Genomic DNA, 21608 nt, shown 5'->3' with positions numbered 1-21608 from the left:
CGGTTCTCTCTAGAACCGGACGATTTTGTACAGTGAATCGCCGATTCACTGTACGGAATCGGCGAGTCCGAACAGTGAATCGGCGATTCCGTACGGATTTTTTTTTTTTTTTTTTTTTTTTTTTTTTTTTTTTTTTGTTGTAATCCATGATAGATTTTTTTGTAATACTTGATCAATTTTTTTGTAATCCATGACCGAATTGTTTTTGTTTTTTTGTAATCCATGATCGAATTTTTTGGTTTTTTGTAACCCATAATAGAATTTTTTGTAATCCATGATCGAATTTTTTGGTTTTTTGTAACCCATAATAGAATTTTTTGTAATCCATGATCGAAATGTTTGTTTTCTTTTCTTGTAATCCATGATCGATTTTTTTGTTTTTTTTTTTTTTTTGTAACCCATGATAGAATTTTTTGTAATCCATGATCGAATGTTTTGTAATACATGATCGAAATGTTTGTTTTTTTTTTGTAATCCATGATCGAAATGTTTGTTTTTTTTTTTGTAATCCATGATTGAATTTTTTGTTTTTTGCTTTTTTTGTAACCCATGATAGAGTTTTTTGTAATTCATGATTGAATTTTTTGTAATCCATGATCGAACTATTTTTTTCTTTTTTTGTAATCCACGATTGAATTTTTTGTTTTTTTTTGTTTGTTTTTTTTGTAATCCATGATCGAATTTTATGTAATCCATGATCGAATTTTATGTAATCCATGATCGAATTTTATGTAATCCATGATTGTATTTTTTGAAAATTTGTGATTTTTTTTGTTTAATCCATGATCGAATTTTTTTTTGTAATCCATGATAGAATTTTTTGAAAATTTGTGATTTTTTTTTTAATTCATAATCGATTTTTTTGAAATTTTGTTTTTTTTTTTTTTTAATCCATATTATTCTAAGAAAAAACGAGAGAGATGATAATTCTGAGGCCACCCTATCCTAGCCATATTATTCACATATCGAGTCCCAACAGCAACAGTGTAGGGATGAGCACGAAATACTGTAAATTAAATGCTGAATGGCGGTTCATGCAGGGAAAGAACATATCAATATTCGCATATTCATTCAAAAACATGAAAATTCTTAATGGAGTACCCTCATTTTTTATTTAATTCCTAAAAAACAATATTTATAATGAATTTTAATAATTTTTTCGAATTTTTTTTAAGCTTTATTCTGACCGATTCACCCGATTCCCGATCCGAATCGCCGATTCGCCGATCCGGATCGGTTGTTTGGAAGCTCGATCCGGATCACCGATCCGTTTTTTAAACCATTGGTTTAAAGTGACTATTCACAAAACACTTAAAAACTTCGCATTGCTTATGTTTAAAAAACTCGAAGATTCCTTATTTATAGAAAGAAGTGCATTTCACCTTCTCCATGTCATTGTAGAGTCAAGAATTGCGCATATTATAAATTTATGTGTGATCTAAAGCACTGGAGTTACTTCTTTTTAATGTGACTATTCACAAAACACTTAAACACGTCATTTTAAAAGTCAAGAATTGCGCATATTATACACTAGCACATCCAACGGGGTTTTGGGTAAGTAATCATCGCATTTTGCACACTATGTAAAAACTTTTTAGCCTCTAGTTCTTAGAGGAAAGAAGAATCCATGTTTAAACAATTCCTTCTTTATCCACGTCTTCAAATAACTCCTAATTTTTTTCTACATAACTGACTTTTCAACAACAAAATGGATATTATTTTAAAATAACATAAAATGTTTTCTAAGGCTTTTGAAATAATATAAGGTATTTTCCAATGCAAAATACAACGTGTAACATTGTAGCCGGTGATATTGGTATCAGTGTCCAAAAACTAAAGACTTAGTGATCAATATGGTGAGTGCAAAGATTATGTTAACTTGGTAAATCAAATTGTCAAGTTTGTAAAACTTAATGGATTCAAATTTTTCTCAAGAATCGAAAAACAAAGAAGAAAAAGTCTAAAAAAAGAAAAGAAACAAGAAAAAAAAAAAACCTCCTTTGTCGGAATCAACCTAGCTCTACTCACGAATGTCAGACCACAAGGCTACCAATTAGAAGAAAACATGTGCAAGTAGAATTTACATATATAATTTATAAATATAAAAACTTGGACAAAACCTAAGTTTTGCATCTATTGAACTTGTCCATTTGACCAGTTGACTCACGTGGGTTTTCCCATTTTGAAATGAGTTTTTGTCCACTGATTTATCTCTATAAGGTTGCAATCTTAAACAATTCAATTAAAGCGCACCTCCAAATTTTATCATAACATGTAATTTTGGTGTAAAACATTCTTCGGATTATCTCAAAATCTATTTTTATATTTAATTATAAAATCTTAAACTTAATAAATGGTTAAAATCAAGTGGATCTATAAATATATGAAAATCAAAATGGACGGTCTAGATAATGTGTTGCAAGATGCACTATTTTTGGGACTCAAAATCTTTTTATTTTTTTTATATTCATACATCTTGATGTCGAGATGATCAATTAGAGGGTGTTTCAACATAAAAACAACCTTTTTCGATAGATTTTTGAGGTGCATCTTTGATTTTACATTTTAAGGTTACAACCTTATACAAAGTTTTTCCTTTATCCAATCGATCTAATACCATGTATTTAAATTTGCAAACAAAGAAGCTTGTACTCTTAGGGCATGTTTAATAATTGTAAGGTAAATGTTTTTTAGAAATGATAAGTTCTTCTTTGCTGGGAAGAAAGAAGATCTCAAAAGAAGTTTTGGGTGTCTGTGTTTGATAACCTGCTGGAATGTTAAAGAAGTTCTAAGTGCCTATGTTTGAAAACATGTTGGAATATTACATATTATACAAATTTATATTAATGATTTAAATCAAAATAATATATATATATATATATATATATATATATATATATATATATATATATATATATATATATATATATATATATATATATATATATATATATGTAACATAATGTAATATATTATAGTGAATTTTATATTTATTTTATTAATATATATGTTTGCATTATATATAATATTGTAAAGTTATATAATTTTCTCTCTTATATATAATACTTTAATAATTTTAATACAAAATTATTAAAATATTTGTATTAATATATATTCTCTGTTTCTCTTCTCTTCCCTCACTTTGCTTCTATATCATCATCTCCATTCTTCACCCATGTTCTGGCTACCTATTAGAAGGCTCTTCGGAAAGCGTTCTCAATGGCCTAGACCCACAGACTCCACTCTCCTGAATCTTTGAGAATACTTAGGCTTCAAGCCTATTATTTTTTATGTATCTGGTAATACCTCTTAGGAAAGATATCACCGGAAGACTGCCAATTTTTTAGTCAATCATCCTCTCTTTTACAATCTATCTCTTATGTCCTCTTTCTATCACTTTCAACCTATAATTCTCCCCCTCAACCATTAGCTATAATTTTCAAACCCCATAAATTTCCATTAGGAGTTAAGCCAAGAGTTAAAGCCCAAACACCATCGATAAGTGGATGCAAGGCTGTGTTGTGACACAAGGGAGCTAAATTCAAACTGAGTTGTAAAGCGGAGGGGCTTTCCACATGTGATCTACGAGTGCACAAAGCCCAAATGAGTCCCTGAACCCAACAGGCAAGGTGGGTGTTCGATCCCCTTCTCACCATAAAAATTTTCTCTTCTATTGGTTCCTATCCGCACATCACGCACACACACGTGTCGGCACACAGTTGTTTAAGATAGTGTTCTCGAGCCATGTCCCATCTGGGTCCCCGAGCGACGAAAATCCTGGCCCCACCAACAGCTTGTATTCATTCCTGTTGAGAAATGGGGGGATGTGGCTGTGGGATGCACTTGTTACATGAAGTCCTCATCGATCAGGCGTAAGAAGGAAATTAGATTTTGAGATCGTAAGCACTTGGACATTTTGCAGGGTCATACTAATTGGATTTTTGCTTTCTAGGTTGGTCACTAGGTTGAAAGAATTACATCTCCAAAACATTTGAGAACCTAAAAATACTCCTAGATTGAATTGCAATTGAGGGAGTGAACAAAACGATAGTATCTTTTGACAACATAGAAATAGGAATGAACCTAAGCCATGAGAAAATCTACGTTCATTCTTCTGGAGTTCCAAAAAATAAAAAATTTAAAGCCTTCAAGGTTTCAATCATCACTTGCCCACAAGAGGAATAAAGAAAACATCGTTTTGGATTGGCAGAAGATGATTATTGCATGTACAAGAGAGGAAGGTTCTAATTCATTTTTAACTTCGAAATTAAATCATTGTAAACACATTAAATATAAATAAACTGTTTGTAATCAGGGTAACTCGCGTCTTTTTTAATTTTTTTTAATTCATGTTCACCCTCTTTCCCGTATTTTGATCCTTTGTATCTCGAGGAAGCTTCCTGTGTGGACACGTGGAGAAGTTTCTCACTTGGGTGCCAATCGACTTTAAATTCCCTCTCGTTTATTTTCGAGATGTAGGAGCAAAATGCATCCTAGAACAGAATAATTTTCAGAAACGGCCCTAATAAAAAGATGGGAAATTTTTTTTTTTTTTTTTTTTAAAAAAGGCCACGCGTTGTATGAAACTTACTCCAACCTAACTCTTGTTTTCTCACTTTTTTCGTAAAAAAGGACCTTTATATGCAAATACCCTCTAAGAGAAAAAGTTTATTTTTTTTAGACGAAAATTTTTTTCTTGTACACAAAAATCAATTTGGCCAGATTTAACGTTGACTGTCGAACCTCAATAGCACATTGTCGGAGCGTACCATCACATTGCCAGACCCAATATTCCGAAAACTTAAGTGCCGGACCGCCCTGACACACCTATTGGATTGAAACTTAGTACCGTCAAACTACCCTTTGCAATTGCCGAAGCCCGGTGACTCCAGAAGTTCTTATGCCTGCCTTTAGCAACTGTCGGAGCCCTTTGACTCTAGAACATTTATTGCCAAACCGCACTTATATAGCACCAGAGCGAGGTATTCCAGAGTGTTTCATTGCCGGAACCCTATGACTTCAGAGTGTTCCACTGCCGAACCACACTTACACAGTGCCGGAGCGCTTGATCCACTGTCGGACTGCACTTACATAGTGTCGGAGCCCTGTTGCTCTAGAGTGTTCCATTGCCGGACCGTACTTACACAATTCCAAAGTACTATGATTCCAGAAACTCTTCGTCTAGGCTGCTCTCATAGATTGCCGGACCCATATCTCTCTCTCTGTCCCTCAACTTTTTGTTTTTTTCTTTTTTGCTTTTGGGTGGTGTTACACGTTAGCTAATAATAAAGAGAATTGGAGTTATGTGTTGTTTTTAGGTGGTGGTGACAATGTTTTTAAGTGGCAGATGGATTTGACGGCTGAGAAATTAAGCTCAGGCCGGGCCAAAAAAATTGATAGTTGTTTCAGAGAAAGAGAGATTAGGCTATGGATTCAAGAAAATAGTAGAAGAGAGAAACGGTAGGACCGAGCTAAAAAATTCTTCGAATAGAGAGAGGAAGAGAGCTCGGGCCGGGACGGCGCGCAAAGAAAGGGGAGGGACCCTATGCCATGTGTGCATACGTAGACTATGGGTCTTGTCAGAATAATGTTTTTTAGGTCTCGTTGAGAAGGGGAGACAGTGACAGGCGTGGGTAAAAGGCAAAAGGTAAAGTAAGGGATAAGAGAGGTAAAGGGTTCAAATAAAGGTAGTTTTGCTTTTTTTTTATTTTTGGGTTGACTGGGGGAAATTTGCTAAAAAATATTATTTTGGAAAAAAAAAAGTGAGAGAAGGTCTTGGGGGTTATACGTAAGTTTATCTAAACAGATATCCTAGAGACCCGAAACTAATTGCAATGGTGCTATGAGTTACTTGGCACTAGCTGATTGGATTGTGAACTTTTCCCATCTTTTGAGAAAATACGAAAATTCAGAAACATGGTACTTTGTCCCCGCCCATATACCTAGCCAACCTTGAGAAAAAGTCATAAAATATTTTTAAATACTATATTTAATAAAGATATTTAGTTATGAAATTATGGAAACTACCTAGAATTCTTTTTTTTGGAAAAAAGTTTATATAGAGCTGAGGTTCTAAACAATCAAATTAAAGCCTACTTCAAAAATTTCACTAGAAGAGGTTGTTTTGATACCCAAATATCCTCAAATTGATCATCATAACATCAAGATGCATAGACATGAAAAAAAAATGGATTTCAAGTTTTAGAATAATGTATTTTGTAACACATTTTTGGGCCGTTAATTTTCAAAATTTTCAAGTTTTCATAGATATGTCAATCTACATTATTTTTAAAGCTTTAAACTTTATAAATAAAGATAAAAATATATTTTAAAGCTATCACAAATATTTATAATATTGAAACCACATTTGTCGACACTATTTGAAGGTAGGTTCTAATTTGATTGTTTAGAGCCTAGGCTCTATACAAACCACACCCTTAGTTATCAATGTTATGGACCCACAAAACCCAATTTGATTGACGATCAGACTAGTTGGACTATTTTTAAAAAAATATAAAGAATTAAAAAAAAGATTAAAATTCAATAAAAATAAGGCAAGGTTATCTTTTTAATTTAGTGCCAAAATTTATCCAATTTATAGTAATCATCGCCATTCATCAATTATTATTATCTACACTGCATAATATATAATATTTGGAGAAAATATATAAAGAGACCATTTACTTTTTGAACAAGGAGATCATAATCACTCTTATCGGTTGGATTTCAAATTAGGTAGTTGTAAATATGTTATTGACTAAACTCAAAATTCAAAAAAGATTTTTCAAACTTCGCACCATATCTCAAACAATCTAATTTGACATCTACTGGCCAGAAGTAATTGTGATCTCTTTGTAATAATTATAAATGATCTCATATTACATAATCTCTAATATTTGACTTTACCAAAATATAAATAAATCATGCAAACCTCCTCAATTAAAAAGAACAAGGGAATGCATTGCATAGATACGTGTCCACATGGTAGAGAGAGAGAGTATGCTTCAATGGGATAAAAAAAAAAAAATGTGCAATAAAAAAGAAAAAAAAACAAACTAATGACAGTGATTTTAACCAATTTGAATTTTATTTGAAAAATAAAAGTTGTATAAGTTTCCTTATAATCAGTGGCAAAATTAGGACAAACAATTGGCTGGCGACTTGTCTATTTGTGTCAGGCCCACCCGGTAAAATTAGGTATTGGGCCACAAATTGTGGACCAAAGATAGTGTCGAGCTAGTACTGGGCAAAGGCCATGATCGGCGCAGCCTGGTCCTGTTCAATCATTTGTTTCCTTTTTTTTCTCGTTTCCGTCAGTTGTATTGGGCCTGAGTTAGGGTTTCTTTGGCTATGTTAGGACAAGGCTAAGGCTAGGATTGGCGTGGCTAATTCCCATGCCATCCCCAACCCAAGGTAAAATCTTCCAAATTTTTAGGTAGAATTTTCGGCAATAAAAAATCCAATGCAATAAAAAAGAAAAATATAGAATGAAAAACAAAATACTGAACCAGAATCTTGAAAAAAAAAAAAAATGGTTTGAACGAGGTGGCCAAGAAAATCAACAATAATGGTCGATCCAACTGCTACTAATGCTCGAGGTTTGATTGAGTTTTTGTTGACACCGATTCATTGTTTCTTTGTTGATAACTTGATGCCGATTCATTGTTTCTTTGTTGATTCCAATTCGTTATCTTCATCGAACCAGCCAGGGTGATCCGATTGCCAAGTTTACATGTCTAACTTCCGGTCAGGTCTGATCTTCATATTTTTGGTTTTGATTACCTTGCATATCACAGTTTAGAATAAAGTAAATTACAATATCAAGAGCCAAAATAAACAACCAGGTGGCTCAAAGTCAATCTGACCAACGCCACATTGTTCTGCATAATATCGAGTTGGTCGATAAATAAGTCTGTGGGCATGGGAACTGGGAAACAAACTAAGTAGGGAAAATTACATAATCGGGAAAATTGCAAAGGGCAAGCTTTTTATGCTTCTCTCACATCATAAAACTTATATACTTCCTCTTATCCAACCGTTTATTCTGAATGGAGGCCTAAGATTGTCTCAATCACAATGTCACATCTCTACACTATTTTATTTTTAATGTTTTTTTTTATAAACTATTTTGACACTAAATTTTGAACATCCAATCCTTTATTAAACTCGCATTAGCGAAAAATATAAAAAAAAATAATTTATTTTTAATAAAATAAAATAACTAAAATACCTCTAAAAGTTTAAGGGGGTATTTTGATCATTATATTTTATTAAAAAATTATTTTTAATACTTTTTACTTCTAAAAGTTTAAAGGGGTATTTTGATCATTATATTTTATCGAAAAATTATTTTTAATATTTTTTATAGGTGAGCCCCAATGAGAAGATGACACATACCAAATTTCATATTCATACAACTTGTATAAAAAAAACTAAAAATAAAATACTTTGAGACATCGGATCTAAGATCAAATGGTGAATGACTCTCTTGATCAAAATTGGACGACTAGATGGTAGGGGAAGGATAGATCTTCTATGATGTAGGGGACGTATAGAAACCTGTCACAGTACAAAAAACACTCAATAATAGACTTTCTATGCAACTTACCTCCAACGAAACTTTTCTTCTCACTTTTTACCCCAAAATATATTTTCTAGCAAACACCCCCAAGTAAAAAAAGTTACTATCTTTTGACAAAAAATACCCTTTTTCATACAAAACAATTAATTTTGGCCGGAAATTCACGTGGGCTTACGCACAGTACCAAAAGTTACATGGGTTGCCGGACCACCATGTACCAATTGTCGAACCCCATTAAACTAAAAAAAGTGTTGGACCGTCTTCATTATCTATCGGACCGCATATCTGTCGAACCGCATATATAGATTTTGCTGGACTGCATATATAAAAATGTCGGACCGCCATATAGATATACCGGACCGCATGTTTGTCTAGGAACAGAAGTATCAGAGGACCTGCCGAGCCACATTTTGCCCAAGAAAAAAGTGTCAGACCGCATGTTTATCCATAAAGAATAGTGCCGAACAACCATGTATATATGTCGGACGACACTTTTTCCATAGGAGAGAGAGCCGTGGGTAAAAGTCAAAGAAGTGAAGTTTAGTCTTTATTTATTTATTTTTTCAGTTGGGGGGTATTTGCTAGGAAGATATATTTTGAGGTAAAAAGTGGGGAAAAAAAAAGTTTAGTTTTTTGGTTGGGGGGTATTTGTTAGGAAACCATAGTTTAGGGTAAAAAGTGGGCACAGAAAGTTTGATTCGGGGTAAGTTGCAGAGCAAGTCTTTTCTTGAGAGTTTTTTTTATAATTTTTGCAACTAAGTACATATTTGATATTGGTCGAGGAAGGTGTCTACTAAGGAAAACCTGCTCCTAATTTGAAATGCTCAAAGCTACTCTGCCTCTTGCATGCAACTAACTTGGGGCTCTCCGGTGTCACCACATCTTCTGTCATGGTGATATCAAAAGAAGCATATTCTCCTCATGTTTCTCCCTCCACGTCTCCTTATATATCCACTTGCTCATCAGTTCAAATTGTGGTCTTTCCTTTACTTCTCATCTTCTTCTTTCCCACCATCTTCATCGTCATCCTCGCCCATAAGGCACATCTATGTTTGCAATATCCTCTTATCCCTCTTAAGTGGCTCCTCCACTTCCACGGACGGACTACTCTTTTCAGCTGAATCCTGCATGTGATCTAGGTTTTCTTTTTTTTGGTGTAATTCAGTGGGGAAGACAGGTTTCTGGGTAATTCATTGGGGAAGACGTTTTTTAGGGTAATTCAGTGGGGAAGACAGGTTTCTGGGTAATTCATTGGGGAAGACGTTTTTTAGGGTAATTCAGTGGGGAACACAGATCCCTACCTGTTTTATAAAGGGCAGTGCCAGCGGGGTTTGTTTTTTGGGTAATTCAGTGGGGAAGACTTTTTTTTTGTGAAGCTTTATAGAGGAGATGGGGGTCTTTCTCTCTCTGCCTCTCTCCCTTCTATCCTTCTCTACGCCATTACTATATGAAGTTTTCGCTTCTTGCATCTCTCACTTTTCGCTTTTCTCTCTATCTCTTGGTTATTTGACATGAACATTAATTTATGAGATAATTTTAGATACATATCATTGGATTCCCTCTTCTAGTAATGTTCTCTGGTATTCTGCATACTTACCATATTGTTTTTTGGAGATTCTGAATGCTTCTTCTATGGCTATTTTTTCAATTTTATTTTGTGATTGCTGAAGGAAACCAGCTATTTGCAGTCTTAAAGATATTGGGGATATGCTTTGTCGGTTTATCTTTCTAAAGATATTGCATAGGCTTGATCATTTTTTGTTATTTAATTTTGAATTTTATATTTTGGGTTGGTGGAGTTTTGATGTATGCTTTGATTTGTTGTGTACATCTTTATCAGTCTGTTGTTTAGTAAACTGTAAGCTTGCAAGGAAGGTATTTGGGGCTTTTGTAGTTATTTGGATGGAAATGTTATCCTGTGGTATGAAACTAGTGATGTTTTTATTCTTTTTTTTTTTTGTTTTCGTTTTTGGGTTTCCCGATATGCATTATACCAACAAGTAGCCATTGCAATTGAAAATTCGTTATGGGGCCTTTGAAGTAGCCTTTCCTTGTTCCTATTCTTGGGCTTTTGAATTAGGCGGAGCAGATTGTTGAGCAAGTCTTTAAATTGTTGTGAATGTTGGTTAAATTGTTGATGAATGTCCATGGATGTGATGTTGTTTTTAATTGATGAATGTCTGTGAATATGCTGCTATTTATTTGAATATGTTGTTGTTTTTTGCTTATTGTGTAAGCAGCTTTTTTTGTTGATGAATGTCCGTGAATATGTTGTTGTTTTTTGTTGATGAATATCCGTGAATATGTTGTTGTTTTTTGTTGATGAATGTCCGTGAATATGCTTATTGACAGTTAACCATGCATACGAATCCACATGCAATAAAAAACATGAACCATTGATAGTCTAGAACCTCATAGTGAAGCTAGATGTGAGCATTGGACATTAGCAGTGTATTGTTTGGACGATTTCTTTCTGTATTATAAAAATGAAATATTTGTGTAATAAATGATCATGTTCAATGCCCTGTATCTAGTTCACAAGGTCTACTATTTTATACCACCTCTCAATGTTTTTTAATTGGAAAAATTTTGTATAGAACCCTAATTCTTCATATCATTTCATGGTAGACACTCTTTCCTTTTTTTTTTTTCAAGCGGCATAAGAAAATCCTTAAAGATTTCACCGTACCCCATTATCTCTTATTTCCCTCTTTTATTGACTTTTGACCATAAAAATTAGTCCCAACAAATCTTTTTATACCATTTCATCCCAAAAGCGTTTTTAACCCTCTTTTTCCCTTTCCACCAATTAAAAAAGTTTTTGTGTTTAGATGGTATAAAAAGATTTGTTAGGGCTAATTTTTATAATTAAAAGTCAATAAAAGAGGGAGATAAGAGTTGATGGGGTATGGTGAAATCTTTAGGAGTTTTCTTATGCCACTTGAAAGAAAAACGGAAGAAGGGTCTACCATGAAATTATACAAGGAATTAAGTTTCTATACGGAATTTTTCCAATTATAATTCTACATCTTTACTGACTTACCAATTTATTTATTCATATTGTTAGGTCTGCAAATTATTCTAGTTTGAAGTTTAAATGGTGAATATCTTTGCTTTTATAGAAATTAGGGAATACATATTGTTTGTGTCATACAAAATGAAGGAAACTGATGAACAATAGAGGAAGAGAAAAATGATAGTTTTTACACCGCAACTCTATGTGCGATAACAACATTTCTAGATGCTTGTAGTTGTAGACAAGAAGGTCATATACGTAAGTCATTGGGTATCAATTACTACCTCGAAATAAAGGAGAGGTGGATTGTCGGGACCAACTTCGTATGAGTAGGGCAGCATTCTTCACCTTATGAAATCTCCTTGGGGAAAGAGGATAGATAAATGACACGATGGGAAGTATCACTAGAAGAACAAGTAGTGATGTTCCTACATACTTTGAGTCAGAACTTGAAGAGTGATAAGTTCAATCATGATTTTGGCCATTCGGGTGAGACTGTCAGCTGGCACTCCAACCGAGTATTGGACACAATCATAGGACTTCATGAGGATTTCATTAAACCTCCAAAGATGACCATACCACCCTAAATACTTTGTAAAAGAGATAAGTTTCTTCTATATTTTAAGTTATTTTTAACATATCCTTACATTGTCTTTCTATTATTAATTAATATACAATCATATGAACTTGAAATTGCTTGCTAGTTCCTATTCAAATTTCTATGGAATTGTGTATGAAGGTTGGGACAACTCGTTTTGGTAGTAGGTATGTCTCTTGATAATAGCTCTTTTTGTACTATGTATGGATGATGATGTAGTTGAGACTCAATCGACCTCTTCCAAGCCCAAAATGATGATATGGTAAAAAAAAATGGAGATAGCTTTATTGGATACCGAAAAAACTTTGGAGACAAACAAAATTACCAAAGACTTTAAATTTTATAAAGTATTTTAAAATTACCAAAATTTTATAAATATTTTAAAATTTTATTTAAACATTATTAGAATTTTATATAATTTATAAAATCAATAACTTCATATTTATAATTTCAAAAATCATAAATAAAATATTGAAGGATTTATAAAAATTCAAATAATAAATCTAAAATAATTTATATAATACAATGAACACAATTAAATTAATATGGTGGGAAGTGGATCCATATAGTTAAGGAATTCTGTCAACGATCACGGGGTAGTCCACCTTCAACTGTGGACTACAGACCACACTTGTTTTATCGAACCGACCCAGTATTTCCCATGACCCACAGTCCAAGAAGGGGCTCATTAGCGGGTCACCAAAGTCTGATCGATGCGCCAAGGAATCGCAATCCCAGTCTATGAATTACAGGTCCTCCCTAGAGACAAGTCAAGGTCACCACTACCTGATGCGACCACAGCTTTATAGCGCATAGGGGTATCTCTCGCACATACATACGCTTCACCCAAAGGTGGATATCTGGCTTTTTTGAATAATCTATCTATATGTATGCCGTTTGATGGAACATGGATGAGGTTTTGACCCCCGTCTCTGTAGGCCTACCATCACACACAAGGGTTACACAGTCCCTCGGCTCACTCATCTAGGCATAAGCTCCGACATCATCAAGGGCTAACCTAAAAACCTTTTTTAGTTTATTTTTTATGCCCAGGTACCTTGAGTTTTCCAACTGACTGCCTAGATCATCAAGCACAGTCCGATATCAGCAAACATCATTTGCTTAGTATGGTCCTCGAGGGACCACACTCCCACTGGGTTTATTTTCCACTATAATAAATGTCTTTCATTATACACTCATAAGGCCTTTAAAGGCGACATGAAGCCAACATCTCCCACTTGGCCTTTGAAGGCCTTACATTCTCTCTTCTTCACTTTCTCTCATCCCCATCTCTCTCACATGTCTTACAAAAACATTAGGGACGACTCCCTTAGTCAGAGGGTCTGCAATCATCAAATTTATAGATATGTAGCTGATCTCGATCTCTTTCAATCTCACCTCATTTCTCAGGTGATAGAAGTATGGCTTGATATGCTTGGAATTCTTGTGAAACCGAGGCTCCTTAGAGACACAAATAGCCGCCGTGTTATCGCAGAAATTTCGCATTGTCTCACAACGTACATGATGAAAATTAAGTTGATTAAGAAACTTCTTAATCCACACAGCCTCCTTGGCTGCTAGACAGCATGCCACATACTCGGATTCCATGGTGGAAAAAGTCATAATATCTTATTTCTTTGACTTCCAAGAAATCGCACCCCCTCCAAGTATAAACACATACCCAGATATAGATTTCGTATCATCTGGATCTGTGAGATAGCTTACATCTGAATATCCTTCTATTGCTATTTTAATTCTCCCCTTATATGTGAGCGCATAATTCATGGTCCCCTATAAATATCTAATAAATCGTTTTACTGTTTTCCAATGTTCCTCCCTAAATTGCTTTGGAAACGGCTCACCAGACTCATGACGAATGACAAGTCAAGCCTTGTTCCCGTCATGGCCTACATAAGGGACCCAATTACGCTCCTGTATGGCACTCTCTCCATGGCTCTTATATTTATGTCTTCGGTAGAATACATTTTATTACTAAGCTTCTTTTTTTTTACATGGGCTTATACATACTGACATCAAACTTTTCCAGTATCCTCTTACAGTAGGTTGCTTGGGAAAGTTGAATAGTCTTCTCTCTCCTGTTTCTTATTTTCTTGATGCTCAACAAATATGAAGCTTCTCCAAGATCCTTCATATCGAAATGTTGTGCAAAGAAATTTTTCGTCCTTACTACTAGGGTAATTGAGTTACTAACAATTAGCATATCATCCACATATAATAATATAAAGATCGCATCACTCCCACTGACCTTTTGATATATGTAATAATCCTCATTATTTGTAGAGAATCCTGCAAGAGCAAGAGTCTCTTAAAATTTTATGTACCACTGTCGCGATGCTTGTTTCAGGCCATAAAGGGATTTATTAAGTTTGCATACTAAGTTCTCTTTCCCTTTCTCCTCAAATCCCTAGGTTGGGTCATGTAAATTTCTTCTTCTAAATCCCCATTTAGAAAGGCTATTTTGACATCCATTTGATGAACCTCAAAGTCAAAATGGGCTGCTATAGCTATAAGGATTCGGATGGATGGAAATTTGGCAACAGGGGAACAAGGTTTCCTCATAATCTATCCCTTCTTTCTGGGTGAAACCCTTTGCAACCAACCTAGATTTGTATTTTTCTATTTTTCCTTCAGAGTTCAACTTTTTTTAAAAAATCCACTTACAACCAATGTCATTACGTTTTTCAAGTAGGGGTATTAATTCACATACATGGTTTTGGTTAATGGAAGTATACTTATCTTTCATGGCTTCTACCCAGTATTCCCTTTTAAGACAGGTCAAGGCTTCACGGTGAGTTCTAGGTTCTGAATCTGGATCTTCCCCAACCTTATCAAAATGTTCTCCAAGGTAGACAAACTATTCTAGGTAAAGAGGTGGTCTACTGACTCGGTTACTTCGTCTTGGTTCAGGTAAAGGCTCACTTTTTTTAAGGAGTTCAGAAATAGGTTGGGTTGGTTTAGAAGTTTCAGGTTCAGGGTCTCGAACTACATCCTTGTTTTTGGTCTCCTCATAAAAGTTGACTTGTTTTCTACTAGCCCTTGCTTCAAGGAACTCTTCCTCAAAAAAGTGAGCATCGTGACTTTCAATAACCGTACTAGTTTCAAGGTTGTAGAATTGATATCCCTTACCATGATCTAGGTAACCAATGAAAATGGATTTGACAGTTTGGGGTTGCAATTTGGTTCTATTTTGATGTAGGATAAAGACATGGGCTGAGCAACCCCAAACTTTCAGGTGTTCAAGGGAGGGAGTACGACCTGTGAAAATTTCGTGAGGAGTAAGTGGGGCAGCTTTTGTGGGAGTCCAGTTAAGGATGTGACATGCCGTTAATACGGCTTCTCCCCAAAACTCCAATGAGAGATTTGCATACCCCATTATACTCCTTACCATTTCCATTAAGGTCTTATTCTTTCTCTCAACTACACCATTTTGCTCAAGAGTATAAGGCATGGTGTACTGATGAATAATCCCATTTTCAATGTACAATTCTTTGAAAAGGTTAGAAGATTATTGTCTCCCTTTATCGATTCTAAGGACTTTAATTTTCAAGTTGATTTGATTCCCTACTTGGGCCTTATATTCTTTGAATTTTTCTAGGGCATTTGATTTTGCATGAATAAGGTACACATGGCCATATCGTGAATGGTCATCTATAAAAGAGATAAAATATCTTTTTCCACTTTTTGTGACCACATTCATAGGTCCACATATGTCACTATGAATGATTTCCAATACGTTAGTAGCTCTTTTTGCCCTAGTGGTATTCTTCCTTATTTGTTTTCCTTGCACACAAGACTCCCACACTTTCGATAAATCTCCCTTATAATTTTGAAGAATCCCATCCCTTTTTAATCTCTCCATTCGTTTGATATTAATGTGTCCTAACCTCATATGTCATAGGGTAACATCTGATTCATTAGGGGACGAGACATAAGCAACGTTCTGTTTATTTTAATAGTAAATAGCCCGTCTACAAGTCGTCCAGTCATGATCACATCTTTCCCCTTCTTGACCACCACTTTCTCCTCAATGAAAGTGGTTATGAATCCAGCCATAGGCATCTTAAGAATAGAAACCAAGCACTTCCTCATAACAGGAGCATAAAGTGCTTGCTTTAGGATCAAGGTGCTCCCACTCTTCAGTTTCATCTCAAAATCTCTAACTTCAAGTACATCAGTCTTCTGATTTCCTCACATATAAATATGTTGTTGTCCTGACCCCATGGGAGTGAAAGAACGGTAACCTTCCTTGGTGTTTGTGACATCAGTCATAGCCCCCGAGTCAAGACACCAAGAAGCTCCCTTGGGGTCAACTAGCATGGACTCGAAGACCACACATGCAAATTCCTTGTTAGTTCCACCAGATTTGTTGAATCGACAACTATTGGCTATATGGCTCACCTTCTTGCAAATAAAACAAATTTCGAATCTCTCTCTTTGCTCCCTTATTTCCAAAATCTCTTCTTTTGAAATATATTTTCTTCTCAAAAGTATTTCTTCCTTTTCCTTTCTTAAATTTAAAAGATGATTGAGATTTTACCATATGCACAGCATCCTTTGGGGTTTGCCTTGAACTCCTCATTTCTTCTTCAGATTTGATGGTCGTGATGAGTTCCTGTAATTTTAGTGTCTTTCTTATAGCAGAGATGGAAGATATGAAAGTCTCCCATGAATTAGGAAGAGAATTCATTAAATGAATCACTTGCATAGATTCATTGGGCTTCAGGCCTGTATCTTCCAAATATCTGACTAGCACACGAAACACGTGCACATGATCCGCAAACTTGGTATTTTTTGCCATTTTAAATCATTGTACCTTCTCATAGCCATAGTTTGCTTCATGAGAGAGGGTTCAACATACTCTCTTTCAAGTTTATAAAAAATCTCACTTGCAATATAGATTGACTCGTACTCAAAAGCATACGAGTCAATCATGGTACATAAAAGAATGTGTTTGCATCTCAAGTTCCTCCTCTTCCAATTGGCATACTCATCTTTGAGTATTTGAGATGAGTAGTCAATTGGACGACGAGGTCGGTCCTCAAAGAGTACATCATGCAAGTTTTCTTCATAGAGCATAAATTTGATTTTCTTTTCCATGAAGCAAAGTTGGTCCCAGGTTTTCAGGATCTTAGAGATGAAGGTATGAGCAGCCATTATATTTTTATTCTCAAGCAAAAATAAGAAAAGACTCCTAATGACAATCAAGTACAACTAGCTCTAATACCAATGAAAGAAAGACCTATGTGATCTTTTGCTGAGGAAATACAATTTTTTTTTTTAATAATAATCACCCCTTATAATTTTGGCAATTAGATCACTCACAACTGGACTTATTACAAACAATAGAAATTCCAAAAATAAATGACACATCAATAAATCTCAACTACTTGATGTCATTCATACAACCTAATACTGTGCTTGAGAATATAAAATAAAAGAACAAACAAATAAATGAAAAGATGTCGGAGATTATCTCAATCGGGCTTTTTACACCTCACACCAAGTCACCACATTCAATGGCGCAGGATCAGCGGTCTAGCTTCAATCTCGAATCGAGAAAGCTAATTTCGGTCAAACTAGGTAACCACCATTAAATCTTTACAAAACCCTAACTTCAAAATAATTAGGCTAAAACCCTAATTTTCCCAACCCTTAGATTAGATCATGAGAGAAAGAGTCTCAATGTTGTGGCGTGCCCCCTAGGGTATTTTTAGGAGAGAGAGAGAGAGTAGAGAGAGAAAATCAAAGAGTAGAGAGAGAGAGGGGAATGTCCTTAAGGGAAGAGAAAGAGAGAGTTTGTGTGAGAGAGAGGTTATGGGTGAGAGAGAGGTGTCTAGAGATGGGGGAGAGAACCCCTATTTATAGTGAAATTTAGGTCTAGGGTTTATTTAGGGTTTCCCATAGTTTGTCTCTTTCTGGAGATTGAATATGGACCATTGATCAATGTGACTTGTGGAGTGAGAGATCTGAGCCATTCATTCCATAGATGGGTCATCAACATTATGAAAGGTGCATGAACCATTATCCCCCTTTCCTTAAACCATTTTTCTCATCAATATATTTAAATAAATTAAATCTATTAAAATATCATGCATTCCATAAATTTACATAATCCATCTCATATTTTCCATAAGAATATTTCAATAATATCAAGTCAAGATATTCCTTTAATAATCAAAATAAGATATGGTCAATATTTCCCAAACAATATTTGACCATATGCTTATAAGATGGACTTTCCAAAAATTAAAAAACTTGATATCAAAGGAATAACAAATGGAGCAATGGGTGGGGCGTGCCACCCATATGTCGCATATGTGGGCCCCCACCAATTTGCCACATGGTGGGCTCATGTACACTATGGGCACCCATGAAAATTTTATAAATATTTTAAAATTTTATTTAAACATTACTTGAATTTTCTATAATTTGTAAAATCAATAACTTCATATTTATAATTCCCAAAATCATAAATAAAATATTGAAATATTCATAAAAATTTAAATAATAAATCTAAAATAATTTCTATAATAAAATGAATACAATTAAATTAACATGATGGGAAGTGGATCTATACGGTTCAGGAATTCTATCAACGATCACAGGGTACTTCACCTTCAACTGTGGACTACATGCCACACTTGCTTTATCGAACCGACCCAGTGTTTCCCATGACCCACAGCCCAAGCAGGGGCTCATTAGCGGGTCACAACAGTATGATCGATGAGCCAAAGAGTCGCAATCCCAGTCTGTGGATTACAAGTCCTCCCCTAGAGACAAGTCAAGGTCACCACGACCTGATGCGACCACAGCTCTATGGCGCATAGGGGTATCTCTCGCACATGCATACGCTTCACCCAAAGGTGGATATCTGGCTTTCCGAACGATCTCTCTATATGTATGCCGTTTGATGGAACATGGATGAGGTTTTGACCCCCGTCTCTGTAGGCCTACCATCACACACAAGGGTTACCACAGTCCCTCGGCTCACTCATCTAGGCATAAACTCCGACCTCATCAAGGGCTAACCAAAAAACCCTTATATGTTTATTTTTTATGCTTAGGAACCTTGGGTTTTTCAACCGACTGGCCTAGATCGTCAAGCATAGTCTGGTATCAGTAAACATCATTTGCTTAGTATGGTCCTCGAGGGACCACACTCCCACTGAGTTTATGTTCCACTATAATAAATTAAAAAGTTTTTCATTATACACTCATAAGGCCTTTAAAGGCTACATAAATCCAATAGATCACAACTATTCTCACACATTAGATGTCAAATTGAATGGTTTGGGTTGAGTCACAAAGTTTGAGAATTTTTTTTGAATTTTGTGTTTATTCAATGACACTCATGCAACCACCCATTTTGAATATTCAGAAACAAGAGTGATTGTGACCTCCTTGTATAAAAGATAAATAATCTTTTTATATACTTTTTCATAACAATATATGGATAAACCGAAACATCGACAATTAATATGTTTTGTTCCAAAAAGTCAAAGGCCAAAAATTAAGTAAAAAATGTAGATATCAAAAAAATAGGTCAATTAATGAATCATAAACATTTTGTATTTGACTCAAAAATTACGATTTGTAGTTATTATATAAATATATATAAAAGTCATTGAATAAATTTTGGGAAAGATTTCTATACTTCCCCTACAACACTGAAGTTTTATGTTTCCCTACCTTCCAGCCATCCAATTTTGATGAAGAGAGTACTCACTGTTTGATCTTAGATCCGACGTCTCAAAGTATTTTATTTTTAATTCATTTGGGTTTCTAAAAGTGTATGCTCAAAAGCAGATTGATGGTCCCACCTTTGGGGGTTTATAAGATCAAGTTTGATGGTAGCTCATTAGGTAACCCGCGTCTTGCTGGTTTTGGAAGGGTTCTTTAGGATTGGATGGGTAATGTGATCTTCTCCTATGCAGGGCCACTTGGGATGCAGACTGCGAATTATGTAGATATCTTTGGCATTCTCGTTGGCCTTCGTTCCCATGTGGAGACGTCTTACATTATTGAAGGAGATTCCCTCAATGTTGTGAAAGGGTGCAAAGGGGATCAGAAACTTCCTTGGGAGTTGAAATCTTTGTTATTTCATATTTTGGATCTCGCCTCCTTTTCTGTCTTTTTTGTTCATCTGTATAGGGCGACTAATGTGCTAACTGATTCCCTGGCCAAAGGACGTTCTACCCTCTCTGAAGCCATTATTTTGGATTCTGTAATCTCGTTCTAGATTAATAATATTTTTGAACTTTCTCTCAAAAAAAAGAAGAAAAGTATTTTATTTTTATTTTTTTTATACAAATTGTATGAATATGGAATTTGGTACGTGTCATCTTCTTATTGGGGCGCATCTATAAAAAATATTAAAAATAATTTTTTGATAAAATATAATGACCAAAATACCTTTGCAACTTTCAGGGATATTTTGATCATTTTATTTTATTGAAAATATTTTTTTTATATTTTTCGCTAGTGCGAGTTTAATAGAGGATTGGACTTACAAAATTTTCTTTAAAGATTGTTTGTAGAAAAAAAATTAAAAATAAAATAGTGTAAAGATGTGACATTGTGATTGGGGCAATTTTAGCCTTCCATTCAGAATGACGGTTGGATAAGGGAAATAATATAACTTTTATGTTGTAGAAGAGGCGTAGCAAGCTTGCCCATAAATTTTTATGTCCTTACCCGGTGTCATTAAGGGTAATATTTGACATATTTTTGTTTAAAATTTCATTTAATATAACAATAATACTTGCTATACTATCAGAACAAAACATATAAGATGGAGTATTGGAAGTGTATATGGAAACAACAATAACACTATGGGTGGGAATAGGTCTAAGATAGACCTGGGCCAGGGGTGGGTCCAAGTCAATTGGACCTAGACTCGACCCATTGCGTTAAGCACGGCTTACTTTTCATAATCTCTCTCTCTCTCTCTTTTATTTATGCCTCTAACTCTCAAAATAGTTGAAGGGAAAAAGAGAGAAACCTCCTTAAAAATCTCTTTTAAACTTCTAACTATAAGATAGTATATAATAGTATATTATATTAAAACTGATATCTGCTAAAAAATTATAAAGAAATTATAGTATATTGTAAATTATAAAGAAATTATATAGAAATTATAAAAAGAAATTATAAAGAAATTATATATTATTATAAAATATATTATTATATCTTATATATTACATATTATAGTATATAATATTATATATTATAGTATATTATCTTATAGTATTATAATGTTATATAAATTATATATTATAAAGAAATTATAGTATATTATAAATTATAATAAATTATGAAGAAATTATAGTATATTATATAATATATAATAGTATTATAATAAAATAATTGTACAACTAAATATTTGGGTTGGG

General features: G+C 34.3%; 1 long non-coding RNA gene across 2 annotated transcripts; it reads left to right on the top strand.

Moving 5' to 3' along the window:
- The first annotated feature begins 7377 nt into the window (after window positions 1-7377).
- On the top strand, window positions 7378-20550 carry LOC110007449 (uncharacterized). 2 transcript variants are annotated; one of them, XR_016040737.1, is made up of 3 exons: window positions 7378-7598; window positions 7706-7751; window positions 20151-20550. It is a non-coding gene; the product is annotated as an uncharacterized LOC110007449 (long non-coding RNA). The 2 variants fall into 2 exon arrangements; XR_016040736.1 differs by having other exon boundaries at window positions 7420-7751.
- Window positions 20551-21608: the final 1058 nt, after the last annotated feature.

The sequence above is a fragment of the Amborella trichopoda genome, chromosome 9 (assembly GCF_054954075.1).
Source record: "Amborella trichopoda isolate Santa Cruz 75 chromosome 9, AtrichopodaSantaCruz75HAP2 v2.0, whole genome shotgun sequence".
Lineage (NCBI taxonomy): Eukaryota > Viridiplantae > Streptophyta > Magnoliopsida > Amborellales > Amborellaceae > Amborella > Amborella trichopoda.
The sequence above is the reverse complement of the archived record's forward strand: the minus strand, read 5'-3'. Positions and strand labels throughout refer to the sequence as shown.